Genomic DNA, 26,021 nt, shown 5'->3' with positions numbered 1-26,021 from the left:
ATTATATCTTTGGTTATAGATCTGACTCTGCCTCTGCCCAGCTCTGCCTGGATCTTAACTCAATCTCTCCATGCCTGTTTCCCTACCTGGAAGATAAGGATGTTCAAAAAGAGGACAGCCAAGATTCCTTCCACATCTGTGGTGCCAAGGGTCTGATGAAGGATCAGCTGTGCTAGGCTGATATATTGTAGTTTTCTGCAACCCATTCGCAGGGCTGCTTCATGAGCATGTGACCTGTTCAGTCACATGGGATCCCTCACTTAGAAGACCATATGTCTGATTTAACATTGTGCTGCCATTCTGTTGAAATTCTTAGTTTTTCAACAAAGGTCTTTCTATTTCCATTTTCCACTGAGCCCCACAAAGTATGTAGCTGGTCCAGTGTATTAATTCAGACAACAGGAAGTCTTCCCGATAAAAAGTGAAATTATTTTCTTTGGCACTGCTAAGAGCTGAAGCAGTGACTCTGTACCTTGGGGGATCAAGTATGAGCTGCTTAGAGGGTTTATGACACAGGAATTCAAAAGTCTGCTATGCACTAGAACAACACTGAAGAGAAGCTGTTTAGAACTTCTGTTCTATCCAATGCTTGTGTTCCATTGTTCCAGCCCCAGCTGGAGTGGATTGTCCAAACTGCATTCAACTCATTAAAAAAAAAAAAAAAGATCTTATAATAGGATGACCCATTTAATGCCATGTGCTGCTAAATGGGTTAATAAGATGTGAAACATTCACAGCAAGTTTTCAATAAGGGAAATAAAAGATGTAATAGAAAGATGAAGGTCATTGTTGGGCCTGAGTGCTATATTATGTCCAACCTGCATTTAAAACCCAAAGGTTGCTGAAAAAGATTGTTAATAGATAGAACAAAGGACCACATTTGGGGATATGACCCATTTTATATTTGGAAATGCCTCTATCCATTTGGGAAATTTAGATGATGGTTCAATGGTAAGATATCTGTCTTCAACGGAGACAAAGCTACTTACTATTGGGAAAGTATGCTTTTAGAGTAGTGGTGTGTATCTACACTATTCCTGTTGTGTTTGCCAGATATAAGTCATGACCATGGAGGAGAATCAGATATGATGAAATCATAATGCTGATTTTCTTAGAAATGAATCTGAAACAGAGGAGTCAACCAGGTATTTAAAACACCAGTCTTTACACAAAGGACAAGCATATAAGCATGTGTTACTAAAAGACTTTGTACATCCTTTGCAGATTCCTAATCAGACACAGTCCACATGAATGTTCTCTCTCCCCTGTGCTCCCAAAGCATCCCAGGTGCACCCGTCTCAAAGCACTTTTTATTCTTTATTACAATGATTTATTTCCTTATCTGTCTCCTTCAGGAGTCTGTAAGCTCTTTGAAGGCAAGTTCTGTGGTTGTTTTTAATCTCTGTCTCCCTAGCCTGCTGTAGGTGACCAATGAATCTCTACAGTTAAGTAAAAGAATGACTGTAATGTGATATATGAAGAGTTCCTGCAAATCAATAAGAAAATGATCAACAACACCAAAGGAAAACGGGCAAAGTGCATAAAAAGATGAAACAAAAACGGATACAAATGATCCATAAGCATATAAAAAGACATCCAAAATCAATCATGATAAAAGAAATGCAAATTAAAACCACACTGAGATATCATTTTTCACCTATCAGAGGAGCAAAGATAAAAAGAAATTCACTAACATATTGTGCCAGTGAGGGTAAGCACTTTTATCTACTGTTGTATAATCTCTGAGAAGGACAAATTGCAAGTGTGCAGGAGCTTTTACCTAGCAATTCCACTTTCAGGAATTTATTCTAAAAGATATATGCACAGACAGGTGAAATGATGCATGAGGACAGCTAAATTTACCTGTATGCTCCAGAACTGCTGTACTGATTGTTAAAATATTAAAACTGTTGCTTGAAAAAAAAGTAAAGTGTTACTCACTCAGTCATGTCCAAATCTTTGCAATCTCATGAACTGTAATCCACAGTCTCCTCTGTCCATGGAATTATCCAAGAATGAATACTGCAGTGGGTAGCCATTCCCTTCTCCAGGGGATCTTCCTGACCCAGGAATCAAAGCCAGATCTCCTGTATTACTCATTGGTAAGTACCAACCTGAGCTGAGACCGAGTAACTCAAGATATAATGTGTGATACTGCATGGGCTCCAGGATCATGCTCAGCACTATGGCCAACCTCATTCTGATTGGTCAATGCTGGTGCTATAAGTGTTGCTAAATATCTGGATATCACTCCTATGTTCAAGGTCATTTACTTCAGCCTAGAATGCAATAGCAAAATTTGGGAAATAATCCAAGCAAAAACTAACATTTATTAAGAGCTTACTATGTGCCACACATTATTCTAAGTACTTTACATTGGCTAACATATTTAGTCCTCAACAACCCTAGGAAGAAGTGTTAGTCCCTCAGCTGTGTCCGACTCTTTGAGACCCCATGAACCAGGCTCCTCTGTCCATGGGATTTCCCAGGCAAGAATACTAGAGCGGGTTTCCATTTCTTACTCCAGGGGATAATCCTTACCCAGGGATCAAACCTGAGTCTCCTGCATTACAGGCAGGTTCTGTACCATCTGAGCCATGAGGGAAGCCTGGGAAGAAAGCACTATTATAATTCCCCAAGGTCATATAACTAATAAGCGATGAGAAGAATTTTATCAAGGTAGTCTGATTCTAAAGCCTTTCCTCTTAAAACCAAATGTCCTTTACCAGGGATTGGTGAAGTCAATTACTGTATAGCCATGGAAGAGAATGTTACACAGCCACGAAGAAGATAAAGAAGCTTATAATGGAACAGTATCTAAGCTATATTACTAATTGAAAAGAAAGTTCAGAAAAATATGTTCGCTGTTAAATACATATGTAAAATTGCAAACTAGATACATAGGCTATGTCTAGAATTATACTAAATACATATGAGACTGATAACACTAACTGCTTGCCTCTGCAGGGACAAAGTATTAGGGAAAATGTAGTGTGTGCCTTTCGTACATTTTGAATTGAATACTATTTGCATGCACTGCCTATTTTAAAAATAAAACTGCCAATTAATTTTTTAAAATAAATTTATTTTAATTGGAGGCTAATTACTTTACAATATTATAGTCGTTTTTGCCATACATTGACATGAATCAGCCATGGGTTTACATGTGTTCCCCATCCTGAACCTCCCCCACCTCCCTCCCCATCCCATCCCTCTGGATCATCCCAGTGCACCAGCCCTGAGCATCCTGTCTCATGCATTGAACCTGATCTGGCCATCTGTTTCACATATGATAATATACATGTTTCAATGCTATTCTCTCAGATCATCCCACCCTTGCCTTCTCCCACAGAGTCCAAAAGACTGTTCTATACATCTGTGTCTCTTTTGCTGTCTTGCATATAGGGTTATCATTACCATCTTTCTAAATTCCATATATATGCGTTAGTATACTATATTGGTGTTTTTCTTTCTGGCTTACTTCACTCTGTATAATAGGCTTCAGTTTCATCCACCTCATTAGAACTGATTCAAATGTGTTCTTTTTAATGGCTGAGTAATATTCCATTGTGTATATGTACCACAGCTTTCTTATCCATTGGTCTGCCAATGGACATCTAGGTTGCTTCCATGTCCTGGCTATTATAAACAGTGCTGTGATGAACATTGGGGTACACGTGTCTCTTTCAATTCTGGCTTCCTCGGTGTGTATGCCCAGCAGTGGGATTGCTGGGTCGTATGGCAGTTCTATTTCCAGTTTTTTAAGGAATCTCCACACTGTTCTCCATAGTGGCTGTACTAGTTTGCATTCCCACCAACAGTGTAAGAGGGTTCCCTTTTCTCCACACCCTCTCCAGCATTTATTGTTTGTAGATTTTTGGATAGCAGCCATTCTGACCGGCGTGAGATGGTACCTCATTGTGGTTTTGATTTCCATTTCTCTGATGATGAGTGATGTTGAGCATCTTTTCATGTGTTTGTTAGCTATCTATATGTCTTCTTTGGAGAAATGTCTGTTTAGTTCTTTGGCTCATTTTTTGATTGGGTCATTTATTTTTCTGGAATTCAGCTGCAGGAGTTGCTTGTATATTTTTGAGATTAATTCTTTGCAAGTTGCTTCGTTTGCTATTATTTTCTCCCATTCTAAAGGCTGTCTTTTCACCTTGCTTATAGTTTCCTTCGTTGTGCAAAATCTTTTAAGTTTAATTAGGTTCCATTTGTTTATTTTTGCTTTTATTTCCATTACTCTGGGAGATGGGTCATAAAGGATACTGCTGTGATTTATGTCAGAGAGTGTTTTGCCTATGCTTTCCTCTAGGAGTTTTATAGTTTCTGGTCTTACATTTAGATCTTTAATCCATTTTGAGTTTATTTTTGTGTATGGTGTTAGAAAGTGTTCTAGTTTCAGTCTTTTACAAGTGGGTGATCAGTTTTCCCAGCACCACTTGTTAAAGAGATTGTCTTTTCTCCATTGTATATTGTTGCCTTCTTTGTCAAAGATAAGGTGTCCATAGGTGCGTGGATTTATTTCTGGGCTTTATATTTTGTTCCATTGATCTATATTTCTGTCCTTGTGCCAGTACCATACGGTCTTGATGACTGTGGCTTTGTAGTAGAGCCTGAAGTCAGGCAGGTCGATTCCTCCAGTTCCATTCTTCTTTCTCAAGATTGCTTTGGCTATTCGAGGGTTTTTGTATTTCCATACAAATTGTGAAATTATTTGTTCTAGTTCTGTGAAAAATACTGTTAGTAGCTTGATAGGGATTGCATTGAATCTATAGATTGAATGATATGATGTGGACACAGATATTCTGAGCAGAAAGTCAAAAGACCTTAGAGAGAAATAGAAAAGGTATGTGGCTGGCTGGAGGTGGGTGAGAGTCTGTTCTCCTGGTCATCAGCGGGGACTGGGTCTTTGAGCAGGGCCTTTGAAGATAAGGAAGTTGTGAGGATATTTGAAGAGTGGGGGAAGGGCATTTTAAGGGGAGAGGCAGAGATAGGGAGACGTGAAAAGTTTTCACACAAAATGAGGTGAAGGTCACCGGAGGTCTGTGTGCCCTCTATAGTTGGGAGCAGATGCATAGGAATCTAAGACCTGCATTTGGAGGGATCCAAGGAGGGACCCCAAGGGGCCCCTGAAGTGACTGCAGATTAGACTCAGCCCAGTGATGCTCATTTTAAGGAAATTCAGAAGAACATAAACTCAAACTGCCTGAACCTCGCCCTGTCCCACATCCAGTGCTGGTGAGGAGTTAATCTGTGGAGCCGTCCTCAGAGGACTGGGAAAGAAACAAAGATGTAATTGAAGGTTTGAGGGAAAATAGGGCCAAGGGAAAACAGTTCAAGGAGCTGAGATTGTCAGTTCTGAAGGAGGACAATTACTGTCCCCTCCTTGAACGACGCATCATTGCATTGTCAGTGGGATGGTGACCAGCTGTTCTCTGCAGTCACAAAGGAGACAAAGAGAAAAGGGCTTCGACTGCAGCATGAGCAATATAATGAGATTCAGAGAAAAACTTTCCACCAGAAAAACATAAAGTTGCTAAAAGATTTTGAGGGAGAACACAGTATTACTAACCCTCCCTCTAAATTGAGCTTGTGTTGCACCAATCGACCTGGGTTTGAATCAGTCATGTTCTCTGCTTCCCAGTGTCTCCCTCCTGAGCTATGTAGTATCGATAATATCACCCTCACAAAGTCGTTGTAAAGATTAAGAGATCCTGTGTGTAAAAAATTAGAACAGGGCCTAACACAGAGTAAATTCTGAATAAACTGCAGTGTTTGTCCTTTATGGTAAAACGGTGTCAATTAAACAAGGTCTTAAATGATTTAGACAGTTTCTTGGGATGGTCCCTGAAGGTCTCTTTGATTCAAGCAAACATCCCAAATGCTTTATCAATAGTTTTATATACACAGTTTTATAATGAAATTCTAACTTTTCTGGAATAAATATTAGACTACTCATCCTACTTGCTTTGATTGTAAAATGTTCCACCGTCAGCCATGTTCCTGAAAATCTTATTTCTAACAACTTCCCTTCTGGAGGGAGGGCTGTGTAGAATAGTTCCAACCACTGCCAAAGAATTGGGTACCCTGAGTGTAGCACCAAAGCAACTGAGCTGCAGAGCCCCCACAGGCTGGGACAAAGGTCAGCTCAACAGTGAACACTGTGGGTGATGTCCCATGGTTGGAAGAGCTTTGATTATGTGTGAGAACTTGACACAACACTGGGCAGAGTGCCAATAATGACCAAAATTTAATTTCTTGGCAACTTGGCAAAATGGGAAACAGAACTATTTTTCACACTGTTGAGTTTTGGCCTGAGATTTAAACCTGCTCATTTCTAGATCTAAAACCTCAGTGGTATTTCTGTGGCTGAAATATTTCTTCCTGGACCATGCAGCCTATAGTTTTTGAGAGCATAGATTTTAACATGTCTGGCAAATTTCTCCCCTGGTCCAGCCCAACTAATCAGATGCCACCCCTTGGGTATAAGCCCTCAGGCTGGTGCCTTACCCAGGGATCGAACCCAGGTCTCCTACCTTGCAGGCATATTTTTTACCATCTGAGCCACCAGGGAAGCCCTGGTATCTTACAAGCAGGACCAAAACAATAGGTAAAAGATGAGCTGACTCTCTATACCAATCTCTGGAGTTTACGTTTCAGAAATAAACTCATACTACTACTACAATGATTCATCATCATCCATTATATTGGGAGGATATAATACAAAGTGACAATTTGAGGAGACACATCTCACTGCAGAATGATGAATTACCTTAGACATAAGATGCTGTCAGCCCAGCCCCCTCTTTCCTGCTTCCAGGCAAAGGAAGGGTGTGTGTCTGTATCAGATTTGGGGATCAGATATCATAGATGAAGCTGAAAAGAGTGAATGCTTTGTTATTCAACGAAGCCCATTTTCAAAGCATATCCCTTTCTGCTGCTATGCTTATCAAAGAGAATCAGATTATCACCAGAACAGGGCCAAGCATTACCTTATAGAGAAAGCTAGATAATTACTCATTAGGATTTAATTACTGAGTTTAATTTCATTGATGCTACCTCCTCCCATTCTCTCTCTCTGAATAAAAATTTTAGAAATTTCCCCTTTTCTTTGTGATACTATTATTCCCTGTCAATGAGTACGGAATACCTGTTTTGCTAACATTGCTTCTTAATTGATTAAAAAAATTAAGTTCTAAGCACTAGTCTCTATGAATCACTTTGGAAGTATCGTCTCTGTGAATCCATTGCCAATGATTAAATACAACTAATTGTGGGCTTTTCCATTAACAGATAGCTAAAGTATTGCTATTTAGCATAATATTAAATCATCTATCTGAAAATGTGGGCTTCCCTGGGCTTAACTGCTGAACAAACTATATTGAAGAAGCAAAACTACTCCCTATGTGATAAAATAAGGACAATGTGTCTATAGCAAGAACATATAAAATCTAAAGTTGTAATCATATCTGGAGTTTATCTTCTTCTTCCTGAAATATAAAAGAAACTAAGACGGAGAAGGAAATTATGAAAATCAAATAGGTTTTCAGCAATAGCAGAAAATAGAGCCTGTGACTATCAACCAGACCAGTGAGGGTATGGGGAGGGTCCAGACTCCTCTGACCTCTTCAGAAACAGAAAAACTCATACTAAGCTGCAATATAATATTAGAAGAATATATTACAATGTAATATTACATTGTACCCTGAGGTGCAATGTACTCCTTCTAGTATTTCCAAATCAGAAACCTTGGTGTATGGGAGGAAGACTGTAGGTATAAGCAACAGCTCAACCCAATTCACCCTAATCCAGTCATTCATTCAATCTTTCATTTAAATGCATATTTATTGAGCTCTTGCTCAGGGCCAGTTATTAAGCATACAGCAGTACATAAAACAGATACATTTCCTATCTTTGTGAAACACATCATGTAGGAAACTCCAAATATACTTCACATCAAACAAAATGGGAAAAAAATAAAAAAGCAAAAAGTGACTGAAGAGAATTGAAGTAAATGTTAATTTAGACCTCAATGGCTGCAAAGAGAGGAATCAGTTTGATAACCATCATTTTTGTTAAGTTGTAACCTGCCATTTTGCATATAGTTGCTCTTAATATGTTAACAAAAACTTTCCAAAGTAGATCCTGTTCTCCTTTTTCCAGCTGAAGAAGCTGAAGCTGGTTAAGGGGCTTGCCTAAGGTCAAAGGCTAGAATGGCCAAGCAGTGGGGCTTGAACCAAAACTAACCAGCCTTCTGACACCTCACTCTTTCCCTGTAGTGGAACATCTTTAGGAGGAGCGCTTTTCCTCCCAATTAAGAATAAGAATCATCACATTAGCTTAACAGAAGGAGACCTATCTAGAGCATATTAACTTAGCTTCGTAAGATGCTTCATAAAGATTTATCATCTGTTTTTCAAAGATCAGTACAAAAAATAGCTTATATATATAGATAATTTCTGCTTCTGAAATACTACAGTAAACAATATCATCAGTTATGTTTCTCCAGTTATTAAAGTCTACAAAATAACTTGTTTCATTAAGGTTATATGCTTTCTTGGAAAGAGCCTCTTGCAGGAGAGTGAAAAAGTTGGCTTAAAGCTCAACATTCAGAAAACTAAGATCATGGCATCCGGTCCCATCACTTCATGGCAAATAGATAGGGAAACAGTGGAAACAGTGTCAGATTTTATTTTTTCGGGCTCCAAAATCACTGCAGATGGTGACTGCAGTCAGGAAATTAAAAGACGCTTACTCCTTGGAAAAAAAGTTATGACCAACCTAGACAGCATATTGAAAAGCAGAGACATTACTTTGCCAACAAAGGTCCATCTAGTCAAAGCTATGGTTTTTCCAGTAGTCATGTATGGATGTGAGAGTTGGACTACAATGAAAGCTGAGTGCCGAAGAATTGATGCTTTTGAACTGTGGTGTTGGAGAAGACTCTTGAGAGTCCCTTGGACTGCAAGGAGATCCAACCAGTCCATCCTAAAGGAGACCAGTCCTGAGTGTTCATTCGAAGGACTGATGTTGAAGCTGAAATTCCGATACTTTGGCCACCTGATGTGAAGAGCTGACTCCTTGGAAAAGATTCCAATGCTGGGAAAGATTGAGGGGGAGGAGAAGGGGATGACAGAGGATGAGATGGTTGGATGGCATCACCAACTCAATGGACATGAGTTTGAGTAAACTCTGGGAGTTGGTGATGGACAGGGAGGCCTGGTGTCCTGCAGTCCATGGGGTCACAAAGAGTCGGATATGACGGAGCAACTAAAATGAACTGAACTGAACTGATATGCTTTCTTATGTTAGACATATCATGCTCCTCTTTGTGCTCTAGCTTCTAGGAATTTTTAAGCTTAAAATCTCTGATCATTCACTCATTCAACAAACATTTATGGAAAATGATTACTTTAATGTGATTATTTTAGTGTGATATTGTCCCCGCCTCAAAGGGCTTTTGATTTCCCTTTAATTTTTGTCACAACTGTTCTTCTCTTAAACATTTATTGCTATGTTTTTTATTAGCTGTGTTTTTCAGAAGTAGTCAGGAGAGCATAAAGTGTAAATGATACACAGCTAAAATGTTTTTATTGTAAAAATGATAGCATCTGGGACACACTGCAGCATAGGGACTAAGAGAACAGGGCTTGAAATCTCACAGACACTGTGTTTAAATCTCAGGTTTTCTCTCTGACAATGTAAACCAAGACAAATTATACTTTGACACTCAGTTTATCCATTTGTAAAATGGAACTAAGTATTTCCACACAGATGTTTATAAAGATTAAATATGATACACCACATTAACAAAATGAAGGATAAAAATCATATATGATCATCTCAACAGATGGAGAAAAAAGTATTTGACAAACTTCAATATCCTTTCATGATTTAAAAAAATTCTCAACAGAGTGGATATAGAGGGAATGTATTCAACCTAGTAAAGGCCAAATATGACAACTGTACAGCTAATATAATACTCATCAATGGAAAGCTGAAAAAAACTCCCACTTTTATTCAACATAGTATTGGATATCAAAATCAGAGAAATTCAACAAGAAAAAATAAATAAATAAAAGGCATCCAAAACAGGAAAGGAAGAAGTAAAACTGTCATTACTTGCAGATGACATTATTTTATATATAGAAAATGCTAAAAACTCCATCAGGAAACTGTTAGAACTAATAAGTAAATTTGGTAAAGTAGTAAGATACAAAGTCAGTATGTAAAAATCTGTTTCTATACACTTATAATGAACAGTAAGAAAGAGAAGCTAAGAAAACAATCTCATGCACAACTGCATCAAAAATAATAAAATACTTAGGAGTAGATTTAACCAAGGAGTTAAAAGACCTGTATATTGAAAACTACAAGACATTAATGAAAGAAATTAAAGAAGATACAAATAAATGGAAAGATATTCTGTGCTCATGGATTAGAAGATTAATATTGTTAAAATGCATATCTACTCAAGGAAATATACAAATTCAGTGAACTGCCTATCGAAATTCCAGTGGCATTTTTCACAGAAATAGAACTGACAGTCCTAAAATTTGTGTGAAATCATAGAATATCCTGAATAGCCAAGGCAATCTTGAGGAAAAATAAAAAGCTGGAGGCATTACACTCCCTGATTTCAAACCATATTACAAAGCTACAGTAATTAAAACACTGTGATATCAGTATTAAAAATAAACATAAAGATCAATGAAAGAGAATAAAGAGTACAGCAATAAACCCATGCACATATGGTCCAATAACATATGACAAAGAGCAAGAATACAGACTGGGGAAAGGATAGTCTCTTCAATAAATGGTGCTGGGAAAATTGGACAGCCACATGTAAAAGACTGAAACTGGACTACTATTTTAAACCACACACAAAAATAAACTTAGATTGGATTAAATACTTAAATATAAAACCTGAAACTATAAATTTCCTAGAAGAAAACATAGGTGGTGAGCTCCTTGACATAGGTCTTGGCAATGATTTTTTGAATCTGATGCAAAAGGCAAAAGCAACAAAAGCAAAAGTAAATAAATACAAATATAGCAAACTAAAAATCACCAAAAAGGAAACCACCAATAAATGAAAAGATAACCTACCGAATGGTAGAAAATGTGTGCAAGTCATACATCTCATAAGAGGCTAATATTCAAAATACATAAAGAAGTCATATGACTTAATAGTGAAATCACAAATAATTTGATTAAAAATAGATAGAAGATGTGAATAGACATTTTTCCAAAGAAGACATACAGATGACGAACAGGTTCATGAATAGATGTTCTACATCATTAAGCACCAGGGAAATGCAAATCAAAACCACAATGTGCTAAAATAGCTATTATCAAAAAGACTGGAAATAACAAGTGTTGGCAAGGATGTGGAGAAAAAGGAACCCTCACACACTATTGATGGGAGTGCAAATGGGTACAACCACTGCAGAAAATAGTTCCCCTCAAAAACATAAAAATGTATGATCCAGCAATTCCATTCATGTGTGTATATCTGAAGAAAATGAAAATACTAATTCAAAGAGAAATATGCAACCCAATGTTCATAGTAGCATTTTTTTCAACAGCCATGATATGGAAGCAACTTAAGTGTATATCAATAGATACATGGATTAAGAAGAGGCATTATACAGCTATAATGGAATACTGCTGCTGCTGCTGCTAAGTTGCTTCAGTCGTGTCCAACTCTGCGCGACCCCATAGACGGCAGCCCACCAGACTCTGCTGTCCCTGGGATAATCCAGGCAAGAACACTGGAGTGGGTTGCCATTTCCTTTTCCAATGCATGAAAGTGAAAAGTGAAAGTGAAGTCGCTCAGTCATGTCCGACTCTCCGCGACCCCATGGACTGCAGCCCACCAGGCTCCTCTGTCCATGGGATTTTCCAGGCAAGGGTACTGGAGTGGGGTGCAATTGCCTTCTCCGAATGGAATACTACTCTGCCATAAAAAAAGAATGAAATTTTGCCATCTGTGACAACATGGACGGAGGACATTATGCCAAGTGAAGTAAGTCAGACAGAGAAAGACAAATAGTACCTGTCATCACTTATATGTGACATTTAAAAATAAAATAAATTAGTAACTATAACAAAAAGGAACAGACTCAGAGAAATAAAGAACATACTAGTGATTACCAATGGGGAGAGGGATGGGGGAGAGACAAGATAAGGGTAGGGGATTAGGAGGTACAAACTACTATCTGTAAAATAAATAAGGTGCAAGGACATACTGTACAGCACAGAGAATATATGTAATATTTTATAACTTTCAGAGAAGTATAACCTATAAAAACTTGAATCACTATGTTGTACACCTAAAATAATATTATAAATCAAATATAACCCAATAAAAAATTAAAAACATATACATACCTGAGGGGGGATACAAGTTCATAGGCACAAAGAACGTAATGGCATTTGCCAGAAGCAGAGGGTGGGGAGTAGGAGAAATAGGTGGATTGGGTATTTTTTTTAGTTTTAGTTTAAAAAAATTGAATTTAAAAACAAAAGAAGGATTTCCTCAAGGAAGGTTGATAAAGGACAGCAGTATCATGAGCTAACAGAGCAAAACGAGGTAATTTACAAAAAACACAATGTGGCAGACGAAACAGCTGCAACAGTCTTAATAAAGCTACAATTATTTTTCTCATCTCCTTCGAAGCCCAGAAGCTACTTCCTATTTTTTAATACCTCTTTCCCCATTTCTTGATTGACAAGAAAGAATAGCAAAGTAAAATGGTTTCTTGAATAAATTGTTTGACAACACTTCACATCCTACTTTCACATCACTACTTTCAAATCCTGAAAGATGATGCTGTGAAAGTGCTGCACTCAATATGTCAGCAAATTTGGAAAACTCAGCAGTGGCCACAGGACTGGAAAAGTCAGTTTTCATTCCAATCTCAAAGAAAGGCAATGCCAAAGAATGCTCAAACTACCGCACAATTGCACTCATCTCACATGCTAGTAAAGTAGTGCTCAAAATTCTCCAAGCCAGGCTTCAGCAATACCACATAACCTATAAAAGTTCACAGTGAACCGTGAACTTCCAGATGTTCAAGCTAAATTTAGAAAAGGCAGAGGAACCAGAGATCACATTGCCAACATCCGCTGGATCATCAAAAAAGCAAGTGAAGTGCAGTGAAGTCGCTCAGTCGTGTCCGACTCTTAGCGACCCCATGGACTGCAGCCCGCCAGCCTCCTCCATCCACGGGATTTTCCAGGCAAGAGTACTAGAGTGGGTTGCCATTGCCTTCTCCAAGAGAGTTCCAGAAAAACATCTATTTCTGCTTTATTGACTATGCCAAAGCCTTTGACTGTGTGGGTCACAATAAACTGTGGAAAATTCTTCAAGAGATGGGAATACCAGACCACCTGACCTGCCTCTTGAGAAACCTGTATGCAGGTCAGGAAGCAACAGTTAGAACTGGACATGGAACAACAGACGGGTTCCAAATAGGAAAAGGAGTACGTCAAGGCTGTATATTGTCACCCTGCTTATTTAACTTATATGCAGAGTACATCATGAGAAATGCTGGGCTGGAGGAAGCACAAGCTGGAATTAAGATTGCCAGGAGAAATATCAATAACCTCAGATATGCAGATGATACCACCCTTATGGCAGAAAATGAAGAACTAAAGAGCCTGTTGATGAAAGTGAAAGAGGAGAGTGAAAAAGTTGGCTTAAAGCTCAACATTCAGAAAACTAAGATCATGGCATCCAGTCCCATCACTTCTTGGCAAATAGATGGGAAAACAGTGGAAACAATGGCTGACTTTATTTTTCCGGGCTCCAAAATCACTGCAGATGGTGATTGCAGCAATGAAATTAAAAGATGCTTATTCCTTGGAAGGAGAGTTATGATCAACCTAGACAGAATATTGAAAAGCAGAGACATTAAAGGTCAATAAAGGTCTGTCTAGTCAAGGCTATGGTTTTTCCAGTGGTCATGTATAGATGTGAGAGTTGGACTATAAAGAAAGTTGAGCGCCGAAGAATTGATGCTTTTGAACTGTGGTGTTGGAGAAGACTCTTGAGAGTCCCTTGGACTGCAAGGAGATCCAACCAGCCCATCCTAAAGGAGATCAGTCCTGAATATTCATTGGAAGGACTGATGCTGAAGTTGAAACTCCAACACTTTGGCTACCTGATGCAAAGAACTGACTCATTTGAAAAGACCCTGATGTTGGGAACAATTGAGGGCAGGAGGAGAAGTGGATGACAGAGGATGAGATGGTTGGATGGCATCAATGACTCAATGGGCATGGGTTTGGGTGGACTCCGGGAGATGGTGATGGACAGGGAGGCCTGGTGTGCTGTGGTTCATTGGGTCGTAAAGAGTCGGACACAACTGAGCAACTGAACTGAACTGAACACTTCACAAATCCCAGATTAGTTTGAAAAATACCTATATAGCTGATTTCTCTCACAGTTATCTCGTTTCCACTTTGCATAAAAAGATCTTCAACAAGAAAGTTTGGTTCAGCAAAAAGCAAACAAACGAAAAACAACAAAAAATAAAAAAGAAAGCAAGTTTGGTTCAAATGGATTCCTAATTACATAATGAAAATTGTGCCAATTTGCGCTATTTCTCAGTTAGACTACGAATCCCTACATTTAAGTTAACACAAATCCTTCTGATGAGATGGTTACTCAGAGACTGATTTGGGTAAAACTATTTTTAAGATTTTTTAAAATGTGGACTATTTTTTAAAGTTTTTATTGAATTTGTTACCATACTGTTTCTCTTTCATGTTTTGGATTTTTGGCTGCAAGGCATGTGGGATCTTAGATCCCTGAACCTGTGCCTCTTGCATTGGAAGGCAAAGTCTTAACCACTGGACCACCAGGCAAGTCTCATTGAGGCAAAATCTTGAATCTCATACTTGCATCCTCTATCCCTCTAGCCTCTTTAGAGAAAAAATAAGATAGCAAATGTAAAACATCTAGCAATGACTGGCATAGGGTTAGTGTTCAATAGTCACTGTGTGTGTGTTAGTCACTGAGTCATGTCCAACTCTTTGTGACCCCATGGACTGTAGCCTGCCAGATTCCTCTGTCCATGGAATTCTCCAGGCAAGAATACTGGACTATTGAGGAGCCATTCCCTTCTCCAGGGATCTTCCTGACCCAGTGTCTATTGTATTGAACTCAGATCTCCTGTATTGCAGGCATATTTTTTTTACCATCTGAGCCATCAATAGTTGCTACTTGTGATAAAAGCAGGTAAAAGATACCACAAAGAATTCCACCCTTAAATTCCCAGTCTCTGAGATGGGTTGACATTGGTTTCCATGGAAAATAAATGGACATATTTAAAACCTCAAAATTTAAATTAATTGTAAACTGTTTCCCTTGGGCCTCTCCAAGATTCTCGGCAATGTTCCATTACCCCTGGTTGTTGAGCCCTCTTGTCTAATTATAAACTAAATTCTGGCTTGTTAGCAGGAAAGATTTTCTCAGGCTCTGTTCTGTAAACAATACCAGAGAAATCACAGATGCTTTGAAAACTGGGAAGGCTCTCCCAATCTGTAGGGTTTTTTTTCATATTAGAGATCCCACAAATAACTGGCTTTAAAAGCTGTATATTTGCTATTGACAAGCACAGCACCTTAAGCTTTCCTCTTTCATAGCATGCATCCCACTGTCTTGTAATTGTTTATCTCCTTGTCTGTTACATCCATAGGAAACTCCTGAGGGCTGCTGGCAGATCTCATTCCTCACTTTTAACCCAGTGGCAAGTATACATCTGGTGCTCCATAAATATTCAATGAATCAATCAATTAATGAAAAGCTCCATGAGTGCAAGGACCATATTTAATACATTGTGTTATCTTCCACAACACATAGTGAATGAATGAATCGACATCATTAACTAAGTCCTTGAGATAGCTTTTAAAATACTAACAATTTAAACCTAAGTTTTAATCTTATGCCACAATATATGGACTTTTTTTAAAGTACTAGAGTTAATTCTTAGAGATCTTTCAAGCCATGGCCAGCACTTAAGAGTCTGAACATCTTTGTGACTATGTCCACCAAAATTCTCCAACAAATCTCAATGAGTTCATACAGTGTTCTGGTGTGGAGTCTTAATGTCACACGTTGTCTCTCAGCGATAGGAGAAGCTTGGGCCAAGGGTAAATGGACACCCCCAAGATCAGACTGAGATTAGCAAAGCCTGTAGCTTCAGCCTGGGTTGTGCTCTTCTTAAAACTCAAGCATATCTGGCAGACACGAAAGAGACCTGCCAGGGCTTCATTCTCTGTGAAAATTTAGAAGGTTCTTGGAAAATAACTCCTCCAAAACTGAGTTCAAGGACAAGCCAATGGAAAGCTGAGGGGTGATTCTGAGTACTTTCATTTGTGAACTGTTTACTTTCTCAAGTAATCTCTTGTCATGCGTGATACTGGCTCACACCAAAACTGTCCCTTCCTAGATTTCTACACATCAATATATAAAATCCAACTTCACGGAGCCTTTTAAAACAATATACTTATTTATTTGGCTGTGCTGGTTCTTAGTTGCAGCATGCAGGATCTAGTTCCCTGACCAGGGATTGAACCTGAGCACCCTGCATTGGGAACACAGAGTCTCAGTCACTGGATCACTAAGGAAGTCCCCAAAGAGCCTTTCTTTGAATGGCAGACTTGATAAATGTTTGGGGAGTCGAGACTTCTGTCGAATAACTTAGTATCGCTCCCTCTTTCCTCTTTGTAGGAAAAAAAAAAATGCAAATTTACCTATGCAGAGAAACATCCAAGTTCCTTTTAATACACCTTCTCTGCATGTATTTTCACACCAAATGACTGAACGATAGTTCCCTAAACAAGACATTTCTCACCCTAAGAATTTTCTACCAGCTGTTAAAGAATGAAGTTTTGCCACTTGACCTAAGATTCCTAATTGTTACCCTTTATGTGCTAAGAATGAGAACTCTTGGGTTCTCATGACACCCAGAATAAAGACAATCTTTCTCAGCCTCCCTTGCTGCCAGGTGTAGCCATGGAATGAGAGAACTGACAGAGCCACTTACTAGTCATGTCCTTACAAGGAAAAAGCATGCCCTCCACTTTCTTTGCACCTCCTTCCTGTTGGATGAAATGTGGACATGATGGTGAAGGCTGGGGCAGCCACGTTCGACCAAAAGAGAAGGTTGTGTGTTGAGAATTGACGGAGCAGCAAGATAGGAGTTCAGGCCTCTGACACTCTCAAACTACTGCATCAGTTCTGAACTACTTACACCTAGGCTATGTACAACAGGGAAACATACCTTTCCCTTGTTTAAGCTGCTATTTTTTTGGTTCTTTGTGACAGCCACTAAAACTGTATCCTGCCTAATATTCCTCTTTACATAGATATTGGCAAACATAAGCAGCATCAATAAATACTGTGACAGGCATTTTAATCAGATTATTCATTAGAGTAAGCCCTGCTCATTTCCTTTCTATTGCTTTTTTGTTTTTCTTTTTCATGTAGAATCATTCTGCACTCTTTATCAAGTTGACAGATCTCTATTGTTTGGGGCTGTAAATAAAAATTTTAGCATTTTATATGGAATGGGATTTTTTCCAACCATTTCCAATGAATGTTTCTGAATATAAATTTAGTTTACATTTAAATTAAAATTTTCTATTTAAATTTCTTAACCATATAATTTTAATTCCTTTTAGATTTTTATCTTTTGTAAATGTTTTTGGTACGACGTCTTCAATGACACAGAAAAACAGAGTATCTTTTTTAAAACCCCGAGAAATCACTAACTCATTAAAATCATATTTGGTTCATTTTCTTATTTGAAAGAAATACAACCTTACATGTAGTTGAAGGTCCTGTCAACCTCCAATGCCATCCACTTTCCTTCTTCTCCAAAGTTTGCCATTGTAATGAGCTTTGTATGTGACCATTCCTACACATATAACATTTTTATTATATACCAAGTCACAAACAGTACATAGTACTCTTCTGTGTGTTTTCATACTTGAAATAAATTTTATGCATATTACTCCGCAACTTGCTTTTTCAACACTAGGCTCTAATTCGTTTTAATTCTACTTCATCACTATCTGCAATGTCGTCATTCTCCCATAGATGGACATGAAGGTTTTTTCCAATTTTTCACTATTTCAATCAATCCTGCAACAAGCATTCTTGCATCTAATGCCAGGCATACAGGTTCAAATCTTTTCTAGGATATGCACCTAGAAATTAAACTGTAGCGTTGTAGCGTTTCAACTTTAATAGACTCCTGAATTGCTCTACAAGCTTGCTCTACCAATTTCTACTCCTATTCCCCTATATTTTCACTAGCATGTCATATGGCCAGTTTTTCTACTTTGGGGTATGAAATAATAACACATTTATTTTGGATTTATTTGATTCCTGGTTTGTTTGGCATTTGGGAGTAGGAAATGGCAACCCACTCCAGTACTCTTGCCTGGAATATCCCATGGATAGAGAAGCCTGGTAGGCTATAGTCCATGGGGTTGCAAAGAGTCAGACACGACTGAGCAACTTTTTATTTATTTATTTATTATTTTGGCATTCAGTTTTCCGATTCTGTGACCTGCCTCTATATTCTTTGCCCATTTTAGCACTGGGTTGCCTGGGGTTTTTGTTGATTTGTAGCTATTCTTTATATATATTGGATCTTAAATCTTTCTGGTTATATGCATTGGAAATATCTTCTCTCAGCCTATGGGCTATTTTTTAATTTTGATACACAGAATTTAAACATGTTAATGTCAATTCTTTTTTCTACAAATTGTGCTTTTGTCTTCTGATTAAGAAATCTTTTTGCTGTCTTAAATCATAAAAATATGCTTCAGTATCTTATTCAAGTAATTTTGATGTTTTACTTTTCAAATACAGGTCTTTAATCTATGGAAAAATAAATGTAAACTGAAATTTCAATGTATAATTCTGAAAATACCAAATTATGGCTTTTCTGACATTTGAGGGATAAGTTAAAAAAACAAGATCACATTTTTAAACAAATGACATCCAAAAGTATCTGGGAAAATATCAACAGTAGATGAAAGAATTCTGCCATATGTACTTTTTACCCTTTTTGTCACCTTTTAAGTACTTATAGGATCCTTTCATCCATTTCTCGTGCACTGTGTGATGTTTAGTTCATGCACCACACCAGATCTGCTCATCCTCACGTACTCTCTAGCCCTGGTCACTTACCCTTCTTCCCAGATTGGAGCCATCCCAGAGATGGCTCACACTCCAGCTGCTGCCACCAGCACCTCATATCCTAACATCTTCAATTTTCTCAGCCTCCCCTGGGATGACGACTGGGCTGAGACATGGGCTCCACTGTGCCAACAGCACGGGAGCTATAGCAAGTCTGGTGTGAGGCCAAACCTGGCTGAACTCCATGAAGACTCTAGTTTTTCGAGCCAGTGGTTGTCCAAAAAGGCTGAGTAATAAGGGGGCAAGTGCGAGATTCTCAATGCCTTGTAGGCAGGTTTTCACCAATGAGCCAGAAGATGGAAACAAGACTGCAGATACATGTCATGTCCTTATTCTTCTTTCACAAAGGACTGTTCTGAAAAGCAGTGAATCCACATGACTGACCACTCAGGAGATTTCCCACATTAGCTAGCAATGTTTTCTTGAGAAGGCATACCTAAACTTGGCAATACACCAACTTCTATTGTTTTCCCTCCTTCTCTACTTTATTCCTTTTTTCCCTCTCGCCTATGTCCTCAGGATTGCAACCTTTTCTCCAATAAGTGTGTAAATTTTGCTTCATACTCTCTTTTCTAGGGACTGTACACTAACAAAATTTGCTTAAAAATTAAAAAACGGATGCTATCCATCAATAACTAAAATACAAAATTTTTTTATTAAAACCATAAAGTTTTATTAAAAAATTTTAGAAATACAATTTGAAAATTTTGTAAATATTATATAATGAGTTGGTTTGTTAGTGATTTTGCTTGCTTCTATGCAAAGGAAGACAAAGAAAGGCATAAGATCTGAGCCATATTAAGAAGACACATTGGGGATTTGTGATTGACTAAATGTGAAGGTTAAGGGATAAGGGATGTTAAAGTTTACACCTGGGTTTTTGTTTTGGGCAACTGAATGAGTGGCAATGTCATTTGTTTCATTAAAGCAGAAGGAAGTCTATGTGTGCAATAGGGTAGGACCCTGGTGGCTCAGATGGTAAAGTGTCTGCCTACAATGTGGGAGACCTGGGTTCGATCCCTGGGTCAGGAAGATCCTTTGGCAAAGGAAATGGCAATCCACTCCAGTACTCTTACCTGGAAAATTCCATGAACGGAGGAGCGTGGTACGCTACAGTCCATGGAGTCACAAAGAGTCGGACATGACTGAGTGACTTCACTTTCACTTTCAGGGTTTAGGCAAAGGACTGTCAGGGAAAATGATGAGTTTATGGAATCTGAGAATTGTGAGATAGATGTCTTACAGGTATTTGCATAAATAGGACTAAATTTCATGAAGTAGATTTGGGTTGAAGATATTGATTTTGGGGTGCTATGCTTGACATTATTAATTAACCATCCAATGACCACTCCCTCCCATCTTCCTTGCTAACAAAACTCTAATTTTATTCACGTAGTGATGTACTCAGTTCAAAGAATGAAATAAAAATTGGTTAAGTCAATCCTTGGAGAAAGAAATGGCAACCCACTCCAGTACTCTTGCCTGGAAAGTTCCATGGATGGAGGAGCCTGGTGGGCTACAGTCCATGGGGTTGCAAAGAGTCAGACGTGACTGAGCGACTTCACTTTCTTTCTTTCTATAGTTCCTTTTTGAGAGGGAAATGGCAACCCACTCCAGTGTTCTCGCCTGGAGAATCCCATGGACGGAGGGGCCTGGTGGGCTACAGTCTATGGGGTTGCAGAGAGTCGGATACGAGTAAGCAACTAACACACACACATATACACACACACACGTCAATTCTGGTAACCCCATTTCTCTTTGTCATTGGTATGATACATGACTTACTTCTAAGGCAAGTGAAGTCCACTGAGGAAAGATTTTCCTCTCTTATACAGCAGAGAGCAAGCAGCATGAGAAGAGAGCCCTCTTCTGCCTTCAAAACCCCCTTCCTTCCCATTTTAAAAGTATCATGTGAGAAACTGAGGTTTGGAGCTTCAGCTGCCATCTAGAAACTGGTAAGATGGCTCCGTGAATGCCAGAGCTGAAAGGTGTAAAGAACCTTGGTACCTGATGACATCTCTGAACTCCTGAGCCAACCCTGGAACACACTATCTCCAGATTTTTTGTCCTGTAAGGTATCATATCATTGTTAGGTCATTATTGGGTCCTCTGATGCCACCAAAGTCTCCCTAAATAATACAGATATCACTTGAACATCCTGGTAACTGGAGCTATAGGTTGGATGAGACCAGCAGAAAAGGCCTTGGGTAGAAGTCTAAAAAATACCAGTGTTAAAAGGACAGACAGAGGAGAGTGGAAACAGCCACGAGGTATGGGAATGATTAGCTCCAAACCTCAGTTTCTCACATAATACTCAGGAAATGTTAATAATCCCAAAGGTAACAGGAATCATAATCTAGCAGCACCACAAGGAAATAGATGAAAAGAAATGTAACTGAAAACTGTCAGTTTATCTCTGTTATTGCAACTTTGTTCAAATATTTGGCCAAAGATAAGGTAGAAAATGGGAGCTGTAGGTTTTTATCTAAATAAAGGGTGTTTTTTTTTTTCCCCAAATTCTGGGAACTTCTTTCTTTTTTTCACCATATTATCCCAATCTAGAATTTGTTTAGAGTCATTCATTGATAAAGCAAGCATCAAGTTCCATGCTTAAGATTTTCCTGTGGGCTTGGGTCATGAAATTCACTTGCCCTGCAGAAATTATCACTTGTCAGCATGAAGCTAGCCTGATGAATAATTCCGACAGCACCGCACAACAAATCAGAGAACTGGCCAATTTCAAATTTCTCTACTAGCTCCTGTTTCTGCCAAGTTTTTAATTGTGAATGGACATGATAAGGTTATCCTTCTCCCTTTGCATAGAATAAATATTTGTAGACTCACTGACATTACACTATCCATATAATCCATTTATTCTTTCATTGTGCTATGGGTGATTTAAGGGACTAATACTCCATAGGACCACAGCATAAGAGATGAGGTCAGAGAATACTTCATATGAGATAACAGTGCAATTTTAGAAATGTTCAAGGTAAACTAAGTTAGCACTAGGAAGAAAAAAGGTCATGGGAAAGAGCAAACAGAATTGGTATGAAATTTTGGCCCTACCACTTAGAAACTGTGAGAAATTAAGTAAGATGCTTATAAATACTTTCCGAATCTGTTTTCTCTCTGCCAGATTGGGGACAAATAATATCAACTCCAATTAGTCCTCTTGCTCTGAGGACTAAATCATGTCCGCAAAGAATTAGTACAGTGACTGGATTATAAGTACATTTTTGATAAATATGTTGCAAAACATTCTCCCAAGCAGTCATACATTTCTTAAATACACTGTCTTTCTTTGGGTAAAATAATTTCCACTTTTCTGCAGCCAGATCTATCCATTCTTTCTCTTTATGGTTCCTATGTTTATATTTTGCTTAGGAAAGTTGTTCTAATTTTCAAGATTTAAATACATTGTCACATATTTTTTTCTAATAATTTCTTAGTTAACCACATCCCATTAATCTGAGACTTGGTGGTTAATTATGACCTAACTTTTTTTCTTTTGCAAATCAATATTCAATAGTCTCTCTTTTCCAATGGTATTGAAATGATAATTTTACCACAAATTCCATAAATGTATGCCTCTGTTTCTAAATGTTGTCTTCTCTTTCAATGATCAAATTATCTATTTCCACATTAAGTGTCACATTATTTTAATTAATATCACCTTATAGTACATTTTATTATGTGGTAAGGCAAGAACCTTATTCTTTCTTAAAAATTTTTTATTCTGGCCCAATTTTTTCCAATCAGATGAACTTTAAAAATCAGTTTATTAGTTTTCCTTTTCAAAACATCCAGCTGTAATTGCTATTGGAATTGAATTAAAGTGATACTTTTATGAATTCAATCTTCCCATCTAGGTATATTTATTCAAACCTTCTTTTGTGTCCTTTAATAGAACTTTCTGTACATTTTTAGGTTTATTTATATATATTTTATAGATTTTATTCTCTCTACAAATCTGTTTCTGATATGTGTTTTACACTTTTATTGTAAGATAAACAGGAGTTTTATATTTTCTAATTGGCCATCACTGATACACAGGAAAGACATGGTTTCTAGCTTTTCATATGATCATGTATGTATCCTTCTGAATTTTTATAGTAGTCTTACTAGCTTTTCCATTGTTTTTCTTGGATTTTTAAAAATAGTACATCAGATTTTTACCAAAAGTGACAATTTTATCTCTTTTACTCAAGTGTAAATATTTTATTCTTTTTCTTATTAAGTTGTATTTTTAAGCCCTCCAGTTTAATGTTGAAATGGAGCAGTGATAATGTGCCTCCTTGTCTTATTTCTGACTTTGGTAAGAATTTTTCTGATGTATCACCATTATATAAAATGATGCTTTTCTAACTAGTTTTGTTAAGAGATTTTATCAGGAACAGGCATTGACTTTCATCAAATGCTTTTTCAGAATCTATCTACTTCTACCTGTTGATAAATAGCTTTCTGAATGTTGAAGCTTCTTTGTATTCCTGCAATAAACCCTCCTTTGCTGTGATATATTTTTTTCTACATTGTTAGGTTTAATATGCTGATGTTTTAGGTTTTTTTATCCATTTATAATATGGGGTGGGTGTAAATTTTCCTTGTGTAGGTGCTCTCTGAGCTCTCTCAGCTCCAAGCCCACTATTCTATATGTTGATTTGTGATGCTGGGATTGGAACTGCACAAATCACATTTCTGCTTTGCCAACTGGCTTCTTCTTAGTCTCTGACTAACAAAGGAGATGACAAGGCTAGAAGAGGAAGAAGGGATTTGCTCCTCCCTGAGAGCTTGCTGTCTGCTTCCTTTTCCTGTGTACAGTATCCTAGCAACACTTCTTCACCCAGCCAGGGCAGTTTCTTCTCGTAGCAACAGCTGAATCCAGTTTGTTGTTTTTCTGACACTTGCAGAAGCAGCCTCAGCAACCACCACATCCCTCCATCTCCCACAATGCTGATACCCCAGCACAGGTATGGCAGCAGCCTCTCTTCAGAGATCTTAGTTTCAGCTCATGGGCACCCTTCTTCATATGTCTATATTTTAATATGTTCAACTTCTTTATTCCTTCACACCCTACCATGTAAACTGCTTTCTGCAGCTGCTACAATTCTGATACCTTAGACTTCTCCTTTTATCCTTTTGGTTACCTGGGTAACAACTTTACAACTAGTTATCAATTCTTTCCATCATTTTCAACAATTGGTGAGACTTCTCTCTCTGACTGGACCTTCACTGGTCTTCTGTGCTTGTCTGGCTTTGTTAACATGGTCTGGTAGCCTCTTAGAATGAATGAGAAAGCTTTTTATAGTTTTTTCATCTGTTCTTTGAAGTTCAATAGAACTTTCCTATAGATCCTTCTGGGCCTGGTGCCTTTTAATAGGTATATACTGAATTTAATTTTCAACTTCTATGAATACAGGTCTATTTGATTTTTCTATATCACCCTGAGTCAATTTTTATTAATCTATATTTTCCAAGAAAATCATCCATATCAACTTTATTTTCAAAGTTGTTCATATTAAGCTGTCCACAGTATTCTCTTAAAATTTTACCATCACTCATATTCTAATTTGCCTGGTTATAGAATTTTAGATTCAAAATCAAATACTTTAAGGCCTCTAAAAATTTGGTCTGCTATCTTTTAGCATTCTGGCAATGAGAATCTTGTTCCTACTCGGCTTCTCTTTCTTTTATACAGAAAGCTTCCCTTTCTCTTTTTTCTCCCTTTGTAGAAGTTTTCCATTTTTTCCTTTATTCTTTTAGAGTTATGAATTTTCACAGGGTAGATGTGGTTGCATTCTCTCTGCTTATAACTTCTTCAGCCTCTTCAGTGTAAGAGAAAGTGTCTATTCAGTTCTAGAATTTTTTTTTCTACTGCTTTGATAATCATTGATAATTTTCTCTCTGTGTCTAGAAGTCTTATCAGTTGAATATTGGATCAGCTTATTCACTTTCACATGCTACCACCATTGATGGAATAACAGGGACTGAATTTAAGCTCTTACCTTAAACAACTAGGAAAGCAGACAAAATATATGAAACAAAGGGTTTTTTTAGACATTGGATAGTAGAATTTAGTATTATCATCCCTGAGAAAAGTGAAAGAAATGAGGTGAGCCTTATGACTGGCCCAGCTTCTGAATGGATACAGTTTCCATGCCTCAGGGCAGGGAGGATGCAGCCAAACAGAACTGACTTGGCAATCTTGCTCAGTTCAGGAGACAGAATTCAGAGTATTGGAAGGTACCATTCCTCAGCTATCAGACTGACAAAAATTAAAAATTATGACTGCACTTTCTATTGACAGAATGTGGGAAAACAGGCAGGCAGCCTCACACATGCTGATGGCGATACAAACTGGTAAAATCCTTCATGAAGAAAATTTGGCAACACATTACAATAACTACATGTGTACCTATTTGTTGAACCAACAATCCCAGTTCTACAAATCTACCTTGAAGATACACTTTAACAATAAAAAGTATATATACAAATAGTCATGTAGTTATCCATTGCATCATTGTTTACAACTGTAAAATACTGAATAATCTAAATGCTCAAATATAGGAGACTAGTCAGATAAACTATGACATATTCACACAATAAAATGTTATGCTGCTATAAATAAATAAAGATGGGGAAGATTTCCATGAGTAGATACTATGGTCTCCAGGATATACTGTCAACTGAAAAAGAAGCCAAGTACAAAAGAATGTATATAGTATGCTACCTTTCCTGTAAGAAAGAAGTGTATGAGAAAACATACACTCTTCCATGCAAAAGAAATTCAGGA

At 37.8% G+C, this 26,021-nt stretch overlaps 1 protein-coding gene across 13 annotated transcripts in view; it reads right to left on the bottom strand.

Annotated features, from left to right (window-relative positions):
• The window catches only part of NR1H4 (nuclear receptor subfamily 1 group H member 4), a 136,104-nt gene that overhangs the window by 96,176 nt on the left and 13,907 nt on the right, over positions 1–26,021 (bottom strand). For 2 of the 13 annotated variants that reach the window (XM_081595473.1, XM_081595476.1), the window contains exon 2: positions 6,779–6,882. The exons of the other annotated variants lie outside the window; for them this stretch is intronic. The gene's annotated coding sequence lies outside the window, so the exon portion shown is untranslated. The remainder of the gene's footprint in view (positions 1–6,778; positions 6,883–26,021) is intronic. 13 annotated transcript variants of the gene reach the window in all.

The sequence above is a fragment of the Giraffa tippelskirchi genome, chromosome 4 (assembly GCF_054371585.1).
Source record: "Giraffa tippelskirchi isolate mGirTip1 chromosome 4, T2T-mGirTip1v1.2.pri, whole genome shotgun sequence".
In the NCBI taxonomy this organism is placed as follows: domain Eukaryota; kingdom Metazoa; phylum Chordata; class Mammalia; order Artiodactyla; family Giraffidae; genus Giraffa; species Giraffa tippelskirchi.
The sequence above is the reverse complement of the archived record's forward strand: the minus strand, read 5'-3'. Positions and strand labels throughout refer to the sequence as shown.